Source organism: Marmota marmota, unplaced genomic scaffold (genome assembly GCF_001458135.2).
Source record: "Marmota marmota marmota unplaced genomic scaffold, marMar, whole genome shotgun sequence".
NCBI classification, from domain to species: Eukaryota; Metazoa; Chordata; class Mammalia; order Rodentia; family Sciuridae; genus Marmota; species Marmota marmota.
Window position 1 is genome coordinate 8,060,814 of NW_025999891.1, and position 17,406 is coordinate 8,078,219.

At 47.1% G+C, this 17,406-nt stretch overlaps 1 protein-coding gene across 1 annotated transcript in view; it reads right to left on the reverse strand.

Moving 5' to 3' along the window:
- Positions 1-17,406, reverse strand: part of Asic2 (acid sensing ion channel subunit 2) — a 1,061,443-nt gene that overhangs the window by 826,952 nt on the left and 217,085 nt on the right. The window lies entirely within an intron of this gene.

Below are 17,406 nucleotides of genomic sequence, written 5' to 3' on the forward strand. Positions count from 1 at the left end.
ATTCTGGGAGGAGAGGATGCTGGCTACAGGAGGAGGAGGCTGATGAATTATGCATGGCTGGAGGGGATGCAGACAGTCCCTGGATGGCTCTGATGAGCCTCCTGCAGACGGGCAGTAACAGGGAGCTCAAAGCTGAGTCACAGCACAGGGGCTGATTAGTCCATCAGCTGCACGCACCTCTGGGTGGGGCGAGGTCTTGGGCTGAGTCACACTCCACCGAGGGTGTGAGAGGAGTTTGGACTCTCTGCATTCCTTCCTAGGAGCTCTAGCAGCTTGGAGTCATGCGCGCCCTCCTGTCCTTCTACAAGCTGCCCGCCCCCAACCTACCATCCCAGTCCCCTTGCATGTGATTGGCCAGGACCAGGCAGATCTCCTAATACTGGGAGGACATTATTATTATTTTTCTCCCCTCATCAGGGAAGGGGTGTGAACAGTGTTCTGTTGCCTTCTGTGACTGCCCTGTCTTGGGGACAATCTCTAAGCCCAGCCTGGGATCAGCCATTAGCTGAGCCGAAACCTGGAGTGGGAAGGACAGACCTCAAGCCATGGAGCCTGGAGCTATGGAGAGCTGAGATGGAGGGAAGCCAAGACCCCGCTCACACCCCCAGCCCAAACCAAGGGTCAGTCCTAGGAGACCAGGCAGAGAGATGGAAGAGGACATAAGACAGCCATGGGAGACACCGAGGATGGACAGAACAATTCAACCCTTGGTCACTCCTTCCTTCAGCCTCTCCAGGTGCCGGAACAACAGGGATCAGCAAGGCAGTGAGAGTCCTGTTCTCCCGGAACAGGGTGATGCAGAGACAGAAGAAACACAAACATGCAATTAATGCACACATTGACTGCAGATAGTAATTAAGTGCATAGAAGGAACAGGAATGGGAAGGGTGTTGTTGGGGGGGGGGGCTTTCTTAAGATATGGTGATCTGGAGAGAACACATGGGGTAGGATGATTTTCAGCTGATATTTATTTAGATATAAGAAACCTGAGGAGTGCATACTCCAAGGCCCCCAGGTGGGAGGAGCTCAGCAGCCACTCTGAGCAGAGGAGGGTGCAGGGCTGGGATGAAGAGGGAGGGGAGCCCTAAGGGCTAGAGCCGGCAAAGTGAGGTACAGGGATTAGAATCCCGGTGGTGGATGATTTCCCGTGGAGGAGAAAAGGGGTGAAGAGGGCAGACCCCAGGGTAGACATGGTGGAGATATTCATCCAGAGCTCATAGGCTGGCCGCAGAGCTGTGGGTAAGAAGAACACATGGGAAGCACTGTTATATGGTGGCCAGTAGCACACCCTGTGCCTTTCCCTCTCTTGACAATTCTCATCACGGTGAGAGCAAAGCAGACAGTTGAAGAAGTCCCACCAGGAAGCAGCTGCGCTCCATCTCTGACCCACAGCCCACGATCTAGCCACTGTGCTCCACGTAGGAGAACTGGGGGGTCCAGTTAAGATCTCACATTTTATTCCGTGTGTTTGACACATGAGGATGGGGTCATAGGGAGGCTAAGCTGTGTTGCTATGGCTGGCCGGTGGTTGAGGGGAGCCAGGACAGATGGAAATGCAAGATGGGAAGTATGCCCCCTCTACTTCTCCCAAGTGGGGCACAGTGGTCAATTGTGAGCTCTGGGTCAGGAACCAAGTCTCATCACAGTCCCAGAACCAAGACAAAGGCTGGGACCTGCGGACTTGTGGTGTGGACTTTTCCCGCTACAGCCCAGGCAGGCGCTGTGGTGTCTGGAAAAAGCCAGAAGGATTCCTGATTCCATTACTTAAAACTGTGTGACTGGAGACAGGTTCACTCCTCTCTCTGAGCCTCAGAAACATTATTTGTTAAAAATGGGTATCCTACAGATTTTGGTCTTAGATAAGATTGTTATATAGAGTAAAAGGGGCGATACTATATTCCAAATCACCAAAGCATATGATATAATGTGTTTTAGGAATCCAGGCAGTGCCGAGATTCATGTGTTTTCATATTTCATCATATGCCCCCCCCACCCCGCCACCCTGGGTAGGTGTCCAGGGTAGCTCCCGGACACAGATGCCTCAACTCCCCTTTGTGAGCTGGTAGTTTATGGCTCCAAATCCTGGGCCACTGGAGCTTGGGAGGGAGCAAGGGAACCCACATCTTGGCTGGCGGTTGGGACTTCCCCCATGGGACTAGTTCTTCCCTGTCCTCTTCCAGGTTGGATCCTGATCTTAGTCTCTTCCACTCCCTAAGACTCCTAGCCAATGGCCCGGAGTCCTGGGTGTTGCCTCCCACATTTTTGGGTTGGGACCCTCCTAGGTTGCCATTTCAATCCAGCTACACCCGACTCTGCTCCCCCTGCTAGGACGGATAGACGCGAACATCTGGAGATGTCCCTGTGAGAGGAGAGGACGCTGCCTCTGCCAAGACGGCTGGGCCCCACTTGCCCCCAGAACCCCTTACAGTGTCCCTTGTACCCTTCTTAGAGCTGAATACATGCGCAGGAGGATGAAAGGACTTCCGCCTTCCACTTCAAGTAGGGTTGCCAGATAAAGTAAAGGACACTAGTCGAATTTAGATTTCAGATAAATAGGAAAAGAATTTTAGTATAAGAATATTCCAAATATTGCATGGGATACACTTCCACAAAAAGCTATTGGTTATTTAGCTGAAATTTTTGCTAAACCAAGTGACCTTGGCCTCAAGTCAATCATGCTTCTCACCCCCACCCCCTCCTGAGCTTGAGCCCTAGTTTCTGACCATGGTTTAAGCTGGCCTGGGGACTGGACATTGTTCCTCTGTGACACGATGACCTCTCCTTGAACGCTTTCCAAGCACTCTGACCGGCTGTTTCTTTTAAAGTCGTTCCCCACCCCTTTCATGACCACAGACCTCCCTCCTGCCAGATCTGCTGGCCAGCACTCCTGAGCACTGGTGCATAGCTTCTCAAGGCCCTTCCATGCCTGAGGCTGCCTGTGGTTCAAGTCGCCTGCTGCTGCTCACCATGAGCTCTTTGGGCTTCTTGAACTTCCTGTGGGGCTACCCTTGCACCAGGGAGCATTCCTATTGCTAGTCCTTCTCCTCCTTTAAAATTAACTGCCCTCCTCCCCTTGCCCAATGCTACAATTAAGACAGCTGGTATCTCTGAGTCCAGGAGGGCAGGGATCATGGGTCTGTATTCTCTGCCCCTCGAATGTACTACTCACATTCACATGCTTAGTGGACATTTGCTGAATGGATGAAAATAGAGTAGAAAACTGAGACTCAAGATAATTGAACTCATTATTTTTATTGTTAAAAATTAGAAATCCCCCTGTTAGATGAGCAGAGCTTTCCAGAATATGACCCATTTTGCCTGGATCACAGCCTACGGTCCCTTCACCACAAGTACTTTTTATAGCCACATATAAAATATTTAGATCCTTTGGAAATGATGGCTTAAAGTGAGCAAAATCCAAAAAAGAGAGAAAAAAATTAAAAATGAAGAGAGAAAATCCTGGGTACAATTTAGGCCTCTCCCAGCAGAATTCTCAGCTCACACAGAGGGTTTCAGCCCCTTCACCTAATGGTGCTTGTTTCAAAGCGTCATTGCAGAGCTGCAGGGAACTGCGGTCACTTTTGGGTTCCTGGACTGGTCACTTTCTGGCTTTACCCCACAGCTCCTGGCCCTGCCCTGTCCCTCTCCCCTGCCCTTCTCCCCAACCCGTGCACTAACAAGAGGCTTAAGGATCATGGCTGAATTGAAATTCATGTCTGCTGCATTCATTTGAGCCCAAGTACCTGACCCACAAGAAAATGATTAAGTGGATGGAATATTTTTTTAAAGAATAATCCCATTGAAAGGGTGAAGGCTCCAGGGGTGAGCACTATAATCCACGCTTTTATCGTACTACTCCAGGGAGTTCTCATAATTCCTCTTTAGAGCTGTGATGTTTTATTGATCATCACCCCAAAAAAAAAAGTGGAGAAAATGCTTTCATAAGGAAAAAAGAAATCTCAATTATGAGGGGTTTTTTTTTAAAGTAAAAAATGAAGGATTTCAGATCCAATATGTTTGAAATAAAAATAAAATAAAAAATGGACTCAAATGAACAGCAGGTGAATGTTTTTCAAAGTAAATGGGGCTCAAGATTCAAAAGACCATGATTCAAGGTCCTACTCTGGCTCTTATTAACCTAGTTTTCATTTCTTTGTGCCTCTGTGTTCTCATCTGTAAAATTGAACTAAAGTCTTGGCCTTCCTTAACACCATAGAGAATGAAATAAAACAGGAAGATAAACACATTCTTCTTGAGGAGTTGTGCACAGAAGGCATGGGGTGGCGGGGGCGAGGGGGGGGTCGCGTCTTAATGTTGCCATAGGGAATCTCCCACCTTGGAAGGCTCTCAGGGCCTTGTTACTGCAGCTACCTAGGACACCTGGTCTCAAGACCTTGAGAAGACTGAGGTCAGTACCTGCAAAACACAACCCCTAACCACACAGAGCTCCTAATCTGGCTGTCATTGAACTTAGAATTTGATCCAGGTTTGCTTCCCATGGTCTTCCAGATGGTCAGGCAGTAGGGCAAGTTCAGTCCAGCCCTACAGGTTCACTGTGGCATGCAGAAGACAGATGACACTCAGGGCCTCCTGCAGAACGGATCCTCCATGCACCCAGGAACTGCGTGTGCTTCCCTTGAAATGGTCCTGCTATCCAGGAGCCCATGTTTTGGGGTTGTGATCCGAGGTTGGCATCAATTCAGTTAGATTTTACCTCCCTGAGCCAGGGAGCAGAGCTCTGTATTATGTCGAAGCTCAAAGAATATGTGCTTTGCCACAGGGAACACTAAACTATCTCAATGATTGGAATCGGTATTAGTTATTTGTGAAGCCAAAACCATTTCTTGATTATTTTCATTCCTATCTCCATTTCTCCTAATGTGTTATCCTGCATCTGCATAACTAAACAAGATTTTGATGAATGAATGAAAGAAACAGTCACCAGCAGGTGGATTGGCTTAGCACCATACAAGGACTATAGACTTTGAATCTGACTCCATTCAACCAATTAACTGGTATCCAGGAGGAGCCAGGTGAGAGATGTAACTGTTTCATGGCCATTAGAGGACTTTGAACAAATGCACCAGTTAGTACTCCTCAGGAACAGAAAGATGACAAACCATTCTCTTACCATATCATCCCTGGGCAGTCCTATCCATTGCCCAGTCTTAAATCATCACCTCCACATAGATGAGTTCTGTATTTGTTCTAGCTGAATCTCCAATCTCTCAGCCCCAGATGCACATACCACTGTGCCTACTGGCCATCTCCCCATGAACGGTCCATGAGTAACAGACACCTCATAAGAACAAGACTCAGGACATAGACAGTGTGGCCCCTTTCTCCCACCCCTGCATGCTGCATCTCCTTCTGCATTCCCTGTATTCGGAGATTAGACCATTACTTCTGTAAAATGAAGAACGGAAAGCAAAGTGAAGTTCACATGCATTTAGCATGTTTTATATTTTATGTACTATGCACTCTCTTGCAACAATCACATTTTATTTTTTAGATGAAAAAAACTGACAATTCAATAGCTGGCCCTCAGTCACAGCATTAATAAGTAAAAGAGTTGGATTCAGATCCAAGCATCCTGGCTGCAGAGCCACATGTCTAACCATGAGACCATCCGTCCTGCTACCTGGGCTCTATGCTAGGCATTCTTTATTTGCAACCCCAATTCCCTGGGCATAGTCATTTCTCTGACATCCTCTGTCCTGCTCTGGGCTTCAGGAGGCTGCTGCTAAGCACCAGCTCACCTGGGCTTCCTTGTCTTCTGGCTGGAGGCTGGTCATGGCCAATGCGCAACTGGAAGATCCAAGGAAGGTTGGGAAATCTATCCCCAACTCCTCTCTCTCTTGTATTAGCAAGAGGTCAGTTGTGGGCGCCACTCCTCCCTGACTCAGGCCACATTGCTCTGCCTGCTCCTTCGGGCTAAGGACGCTGCTAGTTCCCTCCTGTTGCTTGTCCCTGACACTTCTCTGTAGTTACTGGTTCCCTGCCCTCTGCTCACACATCTGTAAATAGCCTTCTCTTTCCTGCTGGGATCCTGACAGATTGACTCTGAACCTGAATGTCATCCAGGATCTTGCCCACATTCCAGCATTATGAGACCTGTGAATTCTACGCCTGGGGCACACCTAGCCTGTGTTTCTTTCTCTTCTTCTGTTGTTTGGTTTCAGATTATCCCATTAACATCCCCCAGACCTCCCAGCATGCCTTTGCTCCTGTTCCTAATCTATCTGCCAGAACAGTCAGAACCCTCCCTCCAAAGCCAGATTCCCTCTTCTACTTGCCTTTTCAAACTCTTTAATGGCTCCCAAATAATAACATCATGGACTCTGCCCTTGCTCCCTCCTAAACAGCTCCATGGCCAGCACATGCAGCAGGGGTCCAGGTCTCCAGCCTTCCAAACAGGGAGGCAGGACTATGGGCCATTAGGAGCCTGAGCTGCAGCCAAACTGCCTTTGTCCAGTCCTGGCTCTCTGGGCCTACTTCAATAAATTTCTGAACCACTCAAAACATTATTTCCTTCTCTGCAAAACAGGGCTTACATTTGTTCTTATCTCCTAGGGTTTTTGAGAATAAGTGTCACGAAACTTATAAAGTATGAAGCACGGTACTAAGAACAAACTAACCCCACAAACATGTGAACAGGTGATATTTATACCTTCTGCTATGGAATAGGATGATCATATTACACATTATTATATATATTGTATGAGTCACACGTAGTTCACAGTGCTTATATGCAGACTCATTTATTTAAACCTCCCCTCAAACCCTGACATATATTATTAGCTCTATTCACAGAGGAAAAAAGTGACATGCAGGAAAGTTATGTTCCTTGCTTGAGGTCACACTGTCATCAGTGACAGAGGTAAGACTGGAATATGGGCCTCTGCCCGTGTTCTGTGTGCTATGATTGTCCAATTAAAAGTCAGCTCATTTGTCAAGGCCTAGTTCAAATGCTCCTTCCTCCATGACGTCTTCCCCAATTCCTCTGGAAGGACTCATTAGTCTTTCTTCTGCATTCTGGAAGCATCCCAATTATAGACCTCTTCAGACGAACTGAACTCAGCAGTGTATCATCCTTGGGAATTTACGTTTTTGGCTCCTTTGCTAAACTCAGGACATAACTCACATCACATTCATACAAGCGACCTTAGTGGCCATCTTGGTACCTTGCATGAGAGAGAGAGCATGGCCATAAATAGCAGGATTCATCAGTCACGATACACTAGTGGTATTGCTGTAAGAGCACCACCCCCAAATCTCAGTGTCTTTCTAAAAAGATTTTAATTCTCATGCTATATTCTCCTAGCAGGTTGATTGGGACTCTTTCTTCAGGGACCCTGGCAGATGGAGGAGCCCCAGGCTGTCATTGACAATCTCATGGAAGACAAAGGGAAGATGGCAGAAGACATGCTGGCCCTAAGATGTCCATTTGGTAGGAAGGCACAGGCTTCCTACCCTTGGCGGGTCCTGATGTCAGAGGGCAGGGACCTCTGATCAGGGAGGCAGAGAAATCTGACCTAACAGAGCAAACAGTGAGTCTAACCTGCCTCCACTTGCATGGGAATCAATAGCTACTTACTGAAGACCTACTACATGTCAGGAAGTTCCTAACTTGCAATGCTCACGTGAACACACACTTGCATGCCTGCGGAGGAGCAGGTTATGAGTTTAGTTTTGTACAACGAGGACACGAAGACTTCACGAAGCTAAGCGAAGGCCTGAAGATCTAGTAGACTATGAAGGGGGCAGGACCCAGATCTGACTGCAGTCTGAGTCCCTCTGTAGTGCTCTCTCTCCTAAATCACACTCTCTTTGGTTTTTGTGAGCCTCTTAATGAGAACATCACTCTTTCTTCAAGGAACGGGGTAAAATTCTTACTACTCCAGGTGCGGTCCCTGAAACAGCAGCATCGGCACCAGTGGCGACTGCTGAGACTCTTAGGCTCTGCTCGAGACCCACTCAATCAGAATCTGTGTGCTAACAAGATCCCTAGATGACCCAAAGCACATTTGAATTTGAGAAGCACGGATGTAGAATCTAAAGGGAAATGTACTTCTCTGTTCTTTGCTGAAATCAGGGAGCAGGACTATCCACTGTTAGGAAGCCTCGTCAAGTTAATCTTGTGGAATCGGGAGAAAATGACATCAAACCTCCTCCTTCGTACCCAGGTCCGGGCAGCATTAACGGGGCTGTGGAAAGCCATGACCTCAATTGCCTTTTGCAATACTTGTCCCGAGTCCCCAATCTCCCCACTCACCCTGTCATTAATTAAGCCAGCAAATACGCTGCTGCATGCAGGGACTGTGCCAAGCACCAGAACATGGCAAGGTCCTTGCCCTCTGGAGGTGTCCTGTTTAGTGGAGGGGTGTGACATCATCAGTGTAACTGGGGTCCACCAAAGAGTATACAGCATGCTGTGAGGTCCTAGGAGAAGGCACTCCTGACTGTCCCAGGGTGTTAGGGACTCCTTCACCAAGGGGACAAAGGAAGGAGGAGGCCTTTACAGCATGACCAGGAGTTTACTGTACGGGGCTGGGAAGGGATTTGTAGCTTTTGGGCAGCACCCAGCAGATAGGAGGCCACTGAGGCACCAGGTGGCTCTGGGCATGGCTGGTGCTTGGGGTCAGAGGGAAGAGAGACAAGATCTTCAGCTGTTCCTGGCTGTGAGTGTCTAGGAGGTCTGCGTTCTGGGGGCTGATTGGCCCGGCAGAAGGAGAATGAAGGTAGGGTGTGGTCAGGAGAAAAGAATTAGGTCAGTCCCCTTCTGGGCCTCTCCAATTTGGATTTGACCACTGTAGGCCAAGGATCTACCCTGCTTTGAGCTAATTGGGAAGTAGCCTTTTTTGACTGTGACATTTAAATAAGCCGATCATTTTAATCTAGGGCACACACAATTTGTAAACAGTTAAACAGAAAAGATGTGGGGTACAGAGAAAGATTCCCTAACCCAGCCACAGGCAGGCAAGGAGAGCTTGCAGGGAGATGGGACAAGGATCAAATTTGTATGTAGTAAAGTTAATTGAGTGAAGAGAAAGATGGGAACAGAAACAGCAAGATGAAGCACAAGGCAGGGGGCAGGACAGGTAGGGCCCAGTGACCGCGAAGACCTCACAGAGCAAGTGTGGGGATGGAGGCGGTTGGACAGCAAGTGGCCTTGAAATGAAGTCAGAGGGTGGCAGGGGCAAGTGGTCCCTTGGCATCCATCCCCCATGATCACTTCAGTTGGAGCAATGAAACGTGTCCTGTGCCTCCTGTCCCTACCCCACCCACCTTGTATCCTGCAGTTTGGGCTTCAGGCCCTGGGATGCCCAGCACCAAGGAGGAGAGAGGCGCTGCTGACCCTAAGGGACATCAAGAAGGTCTAGGTCAAAGGGGAGACAGCTGTTAAAGCATGGTGCCTGGGAGGGCTGGTGTGGGTGAGATGGCTCTGGAAGCACCTAGGGGCCAGAGGAGTTAGTTATCTGTCCCCAAGCCTCTTTGTCACAAGCGATAATGTTGGTGCTCCTGGATGAGGAGGCAATTAAAGCACAATTAACTTCAGTGACCTGTAGTTCTGAGTGCATATCAGAAAGAGATTTGGAGATCATTAAATATGGGGGTGGGTGGCAGGAGGAGGAAAACCTTTCTCTGAAGCCAAGAGCTACTTTTGGGGTGTTCTTTGCCACAACCAGTCCCAGAATAATAGGGTGGGAGACCACTGCATGGGGGAAGCAGAGGGACCCAGAAGGATCTCCCCACACCCCAAACCTCTCTCCCCAGGCCTGGCTTTAAGAATAAATGCAGCAACTTGCAAAATACAAATGCATTCTGAGATGGGCGGGGAGGGGGCAGGAGGAGAGCTATTCCTGACAGCTGCCTCTTAGGAGCCTGCACAGTTTATTAAATTAGCTGGTTTCTCTCTTGTGGCCAGGGCACTGGAGAATGGAATGCCAAATGGATCCGTTTCGTGGAATCGGAGACTGATAAATGTTCAGAACAGGAAGGCTCCTCAGAGAGCCTATGGTCCAACCCCCTTCATTTTTTCAGATGAGGAATCTGTAGCCCAGAGAAAATGACTCCCCCTAAAGTCACAGTAGGTACTTGAAACTCAAAACTAAGAGGTACCCAGTGATGGAAGGCGAATTCTCTCCCGTCATTTATCACTCCTGCATATTTAGTGTTCTTCATATTGAATTTACTTTTGATAAGGAGTACCTGCAATCTCAGAAGTAATTTAGTGTGAAAGATAATTCTTAAAATTTCCCATCATTATTAACATTGACTTGAATTATGGTCACATTTTATATCAGAACACGGGTTTAATGTAACCCATGGCAAACAATTCTCTCCTTTAAAAAAATAAATAAATAAAAAACCTTCTCCTTTCCACAGTGAAAGGGAGTCTGGCTTCTTGCAGAGATAATACTAACGTGTGGCAATCCCTTGCCTACGTCTGTCTTTGCAATCAGAGGCTTACGCCTGTCTTTAAAATCTTCATTAGCACCCATTGTTAGGCTGGGCACCTTGGGACACATCATTAGTCCTCGCTGCGGCACAGAAGTGACAAGCCCCCATAGGAGAGAAGAGTTAGTTAGACTGAACCATGAGGTTAATGAGCACAGAGTGCCGGGCCTTAGGCTAAGACCTGCGGGGACAAAGGTTGCAACTAAGACATCAGGACTCACTCCTCTGGAGCTCCTGCCTCACCATGACTGGCTGGTTGAAGGAGAACCAGAAAAGACAGGTGGAGAAGCATTACCTTCCTGCAGCATTTGCATAGACCTGGTCTTGGCCCAGGATGAGACCACACCTCATCACTCCGCGCATCTCTCCTTCTAAAGATGCACACTGTTCAATAGGGGAGCCAGTCTTCACAGGTGGCTACATAAGTTCCAATTCACTGATTTATAAAAGTAAAACTTTGGTTTGTTAGTTGAACTCACTAACTGTAAGTTCTTTTCTTTTTCTTAATTTTTTATTCTAATTTGTTATATATGACAGCAGATTGCATTGCAATTCATATTATACATACAGAGCACAATTTTTCATATCTCTGGTTATACACAAAGTATATTCACACCATTGGTGTCTTCATATACGTACTTAGGATAATGATGTTCATCTCATTCCACTGTCTTTCCTACCCCCATGCCCTATCCCGTACCCTCCTACCCCTATCTAGAGTTCATCTATTCCTTCCATGCTCCCCCTTCCAACCCCACTATGAATCAGCCTCCTTATACCAGAGAAAACATTCGGCATTTGTTTTTTTGGGGATTGGCTAACTTCACTTAGCATCATATTCTCCAACTCCATCCATTTACCTGCAAATGCTATGATTTTATTCTCTTTTACTGCAACAAAATGAAATTAAACCTCTCTCTCTCACCATGAACAAAACTCAACTCAAAGTGGATCATAGGAATTAAACCAGGGACCCTGTGTCCAATAGAAGAAAAAGTAGGCTCAAATCTCCATTATGTCAGATTAGGCCCCAACTTCCTTAACAAGACTCCTATAGTGCAAGAATTGAAATCAAGAATCAGTAAATGGGATGGATTCAAACTAAAAAGCTTCTTCTCAGCAAAAGAAACAATCAGTGAAGTGAATAAAAGAACTCAATAAGCTAAACACCAAAACAACAACAACAACAACAACAACAACAAATAACCCATCATTAAGTGGACCAAGGAACTGGATACTTCTCAGAAGATGATATATAACCAATCAACAAATATATGAAAAAATGTTCATCATCTCTAGCAATTAGAGAAATGAAAATCAAAACTACTCTAAGATTTCATCTCACTCCAGTCAGAATGGCAGCTATTATGAAGACAAACAACAAATAGTGTTGGCGAGGATGTGGGGGAAAAGGCACACTCACACATTGCTGGTGGGATTGCAAATTGGTGCATCCAATATGGAAAGCAGTATGGAGATGCCATGGAAAACTGGAATGGAACCACCATTTGACCCAGCTATCCCACTCCTCAGTCTATGTCCAAAGGATTTAAAAACAGCACACTACAGGGACACAGCCACATCAATGTTTATAGCAGCTCAATTCACAATAGCTAAACTGTGGAACCAACCTAGCCCTTCAGTAGATGAATGGATAAAGAAAACGTGGTATATATACACAATGGAATATTACTCAATAATAAAAGAGAATAACTTTAAGTTCTTAGTGGTGAATGCCTGCTCACTAGTATCTATAATACTGAATAGTGAAGGTTTGGGTCCTTCTATCATTGAAGAAAGTTCTACTGGACATTGCTGCTCTAGAGGCTGGCTTTGTTTGACTGATTCTCTCCCAATCAAGGAGAGATCATCCCTCCATTCCTTCTAAGAGGTGTCAGAAAGTGGATAAGAGGTTACTAGATTTGGGCATCAGTGTCTTCTTTATTTTTTTTCATTGGTACCGGGAAATGAACCCAGGGGTTCTCAACCACTGAGCCACACCCCCAGCCCTATTTTGTATTTTATTTAGAGACAGGGTCTCACTGAGTTGCTCAGCGCCTTGCTTTTTCAGAGGCTGGCTTTGAACTCGCAATCCTCCTGCCTCAGCCTCCAGAGCCGCTGGGATTATAGGTGTGTGCTACTGCACCCCAGGGGCATTGATGTCTTCTGCTAGGATAGGAATAGGTGAGGATGCATCTTCATGTGCAGGCCCTAGAGTCTGGCTCTGTCTTGTATCATGACTCCAGCTCCGATTGCAGGTCAGCACCCCCAGCCCTGCTGTTCTTTATCAGGGTTGGCCCACTGCTGAGTGTGTCCTGTAGGAAAGACGCTTAAATATTTCAATTCTCACTTAGACCAACCCTCCAGTGGAAGAGCCTGCTTTCAACTCAGTGTGACGATCTGATGAAAAAAGTTGGAGTTGGTGGGGAAAGGGCTTCTTGGACACTAAAGTCCTGCCTCAGCGTCCAGGACCCTAATGAAAAAACATGACCACTGAGGCTGCTCGGGATCAGTATTTGGGGGTTATAGAATAGATGGAGAACTTGCTCAGCATGCAGATTCTTGGGCTCACCCTGAGCTGTGCAGACTGCAGAGGTCCAAGGCCAAGAATCTTTATGTTTAACAAATGCCTTAGGTGGTCTGATGCAGGGATCAGCTCTGGCCCTGATGATCCATTATATGTGGGCTAGATCCCTCCAGATCCTCAATTTTCAAAGGCAGGTGCCTTTACCCTGCCCTGTGCACAGCTGAGCAAAGGGAATCTCCCTGAGTGGGCCACATACTCCTCACTGGGCATCTGGGCAAAGGAGGTGGCCTGCTCTGCCTACCACCCAAGTCTCCCTGTGAGCTCCCCTAGGAATCCAATCCCTGGTGGAAGGGTGCAGAGTCCTTCCACATATTCAAGATGTTCTCCGTCTCATTCTGGTCAGACTGCCGGGAAAAGGTGAGCTTTGAAAGCATGGTCCATGCTGCCTGCAGAAAGGCTTTTACTAAATTATACTTTGGCATTAAGTCATCAGCCTGCTTTAAGAAAGATGATCTGACGACAGTACATCATGACACTTCCTCCTTGCAAGGACCGACGGGGAAAATTTCTCCCAGGCTTCAGGGGCCAGGAAACCCTAAGCTTTCCTTGAGCAATGACCTTGGGTTTACACTCACGGACATTGGGGGCTTGGAAGCCATGGTATTTCATGCTTCTCTCTTGTTTTGGCTGTTGGGAAGCTCAGAGCCCAGCCTGCTGCTCCCCTCTGGCGAGACGCTTTGGCACACGAGGTGTGGACGCTAATCCTGCTGCTGGCTTGGTGTTTTCAAATGTCTTTGCTTATTTATTTTAGTGAGCTACGAAGACTTTAACTTAAAACTTTTAAGGGGGAGGAGAGTCGAAGAGAGCGGGCAGTACACATTCCATAGCAAACAAATCGTTACTTCTTTATTAGGCATTTCCCTCCGCCCAGGTCCCTCCCTGGAGCTTTTTGTGCGGTGGTTTTATTTTCCACCCTAATTTTTCTTTCGCTTTGGCATCTTCATCTACCATTCCCCGTCTGACATTGCATACAATTTGGTAATCTGCTTTAAAACAAGCTTCTTTTAATGAGCCATGCTGATGCATGAATCTTTGCCTCGACTAGTTATTAATTGTCCATTAGGTGCCTGCAATCATTCTAGGTGCCTGGATTACCGTGGTGAATAAAGCAGACAAGGTTGTTGTTGTAACAGAGTTTATGTTTGCACTGGGCATTTGGGAAACAGACAATGAGCAAGGAAACAGACAAATTAAAAAAATGTAATTTGACAGAGTGGAGGGTTTGTCTAGGACCTGGGAAAGGCCGAATGATAGCAAGGGGTGAGAAAGGGAGAGGTGAGGCAGGTGACGTGTGAGCTGGGATCTGAATGAGGAGGAGCCAGCTACTCAAGAGATCTGGGGATGACTCTTCTGGGCAGAGCAGGCAGCAGGTGCAAATGCCCCAAGGCAGTGACAGTGCTAGGTTGGAAGAATACTATGTCCTTCCTGCAAACTCTACTTTCTCCTTGAAATAATCCCATCACTCAAAGTGAAGGTCAATCGCCTCATGCTCACACTCCCTCTACCCCCATGCATTTCACACTGGATCATACATGCAGTTTGCAAGCATATGCTCCTCACTGTGAGCAGTGTGGTGACCCCAGGGAGAAGAATAATCACTTCTTTCTCTGTAACACAATTCCTGGCACATAGAACAATTCCAAGCACTTTGCTTTATTTCTGTAAATAAGCTTTTTCTCAGTTGACCCTGCAGGCAATGCTCACACTGGAGCCATACCTACAGGTGTTAGTCTAAGGGATGCTTTTTCCATTTGCAGAGCCCTGAGCTGCCGGTGCTCTGCTTGTGACCTGAATAGATTAGCAGCTGAGAAGGAGCCGACTGCCGAGCATGCCCTCCCCTGTGCAGGAGGAGGGAGCCTGCTGCCTCCTTCCTCCGAAGGAGCCCCTTCTGGGAAAGAAATGACTCTTACAGTGGTATTGGATTTCCCTGTAAGATTTATGACCCAATTTAAAGTTATGGGGCTTTTATTAATTATAATAAACACCAATTTCATTACACTTCAACTTCCAAAGAAATTACATACTATGGAAGGGAAATAAAATGTTAGTTTTGTGCTAATGCCAGGCACACATTAACTGGCTGGATACCAAGGAGACTGCCTTCCTATCGGTCCCTCAGCCAGTAGAGGAAGGGGCATTTTGGAAGGAAGAGCCTGAGGAGCTGTTTCCGGGTTTTAAATCCACTTGGTTCAAAAACAATGGAAATAGCTGCACTGCTGCATGGAGTGTGGGGTTTGCAGGGCTGTTTCCTTCATGAGGAGCTGTATTGATAATGTCCACTGGGTCTTGAGCCCTGAATTTGAGACTGGTCTGTCTCTGACTTGCTGTGTGATATTAAGTAGGTTACTCCCTCTCTCAGAGCTTGATTTTCTTTTTCTCAACTTAAAAGTAAAGACCTGGCAGAGGTGGTGATGCATACTTGGAATCCCAGTGGATTGCTGAGACAAGAGAATCACAAGTTCAAAGCCACCCTCAGCAATTGAGTGAAACCCTGTCTCAAAATTATTAAAAAGGGCTGGGGATGTGGCTCAGTGGTTAAGTTGGGGTGTTCAACAACAACAGACTCAGAAAACAAAAACAAAAGACTTGACCCAGGTCAAATCCATAAAATAGATTTAATCTCTTATGCCAATCCCAAGTTATGGGAGGTTAGTAACCTGGGTGGCTATTTTGAGAAGGATTCTGAGGTTTCATTCAGGATTCCTGGGAAAGAGCAGCAAGATCCTTTACCAGTGTCAACTAGGGGCACAAGTTAGGAAGGGAGTGGGTCATGGGCTGGTGAGTCCCTATTACAGGGACTGATGACTTCAAAGATCCGTTCTGGATTTCTGGAGTTTGCTTTAAGGCTAGATAGCCAGTTAGTAGCAGACCTGGCACTAAATCTCAAGATCCTGGATTCTTAGTCCAGAACCCTTAACTACAAATAGGCAGAGGGGACTGTAAGTCCTATGGCGTTGTAAAGATTCCCTGGTGCTGTACAAAGCATGTGCTTTTCAATAGAAGACACTCAACAAATATTATCCCCATCCTGCATTTCCAGCCTAACTCATCAGACCATGTTGATTGGTTGCTCTTTCCTGTCAATCAGCAGCAGCAGGTACTTGTTAAAAAAAAAAAAAAACTACATGCCCCTTGGGTTCCCTAGATTCCAAGGGGAGCATTTTGTGCTTATATTGGTTTTAGGTTTTATCGTGATGGACTTTCCAACTCTGGGCCGTTTTTGTTTTTGCTAGGGGATGGAAACTATTTTGACACCTCAGGGATGATGGGGTTTGATGGACCCCCGAAGAGGGCGGAGAAGAGGATCCAGCAGATTGCACAATAGCTTCCTGCCAGATGTGGAATTAAGCTCCTGGGTACAAATCTAGAGCACATTTGGATGTGGGTGGGAAAGCCTGCTAAGGCTCAGGGAGAGGAAGAGGAGAGGAAGGAGCGAAAGCCTGTTCAGAGCTGTGTGTGTGCAAAGCTGTGCAGGCGGTGTGCTGGGCCTCATGACGTGAACGGATACCAGAGGCAAAAGCTGCTCCCTCCTGAGCTGCTTTCCCCTCTCACACTTTACCTCCTGCCCCCAGGATAAGAGTCATACCAAAGTCACGCAACGGTTGAGTTATTCCAACCTGATTTTGGATCCTAGCTTCAACATTCACAGCCGTGTGAACTTGAGCAAGTATTTCAACTTGATGGCCCTCAGTTTCCTCATCTGCACATGGGGTTGATGATAGTGGAGGCAGACGATCAACTGGCTAATGGTAAGTGAGCAGGTGGGAGAAGTGCTGTGTTCAAGAGGTCTTAGGTACTGACCTGGGTTCAGCTTAGCCTTAAATTTCTGCATGATAATAAACAAGACAGTGACCTTGCCGGGCCTCAGTCTCCCCAGCAGCCTGAAGGCAGTAGAATTGGACAACCTCCCAGGCCCTTTGGCTCTGTCCATTAGTACAGATGATAACCATGGGCTGAAGTCTAGGAGTGGGTGGAGATGCCCTCCTGCCATCCCTGCCAGCAGTGGGAAAGTTCAGACCCTGGTGCTGGACCCTCCTGCACTCTGATGAAGACTTTCTGCTGCCCACCCTGCCATCCTTGCCTGCAGTGGGAAAATTCAGACCCTGGTGCTGGAATGCTGGCTTCATACCCAAGCTCTGTATTTATTAAATGTGCAACGAGCAAGTCACCAGAGCTCTCCACTTCGCAGTTTCTGCCTGGGAGGGAATGGGGGTTAGTGACACTAAAGGAGTGGCAAGCACTAAAGGTTCCACTCCATGTGGTGTGATTAGCCCCTCACCTGGTTGGTGGCAAGCACCAAAGCAGTGTTCCCTGCCATTCTGGACTTGGAGTGCCTAGGTAAAAAAACAATGCAGTGG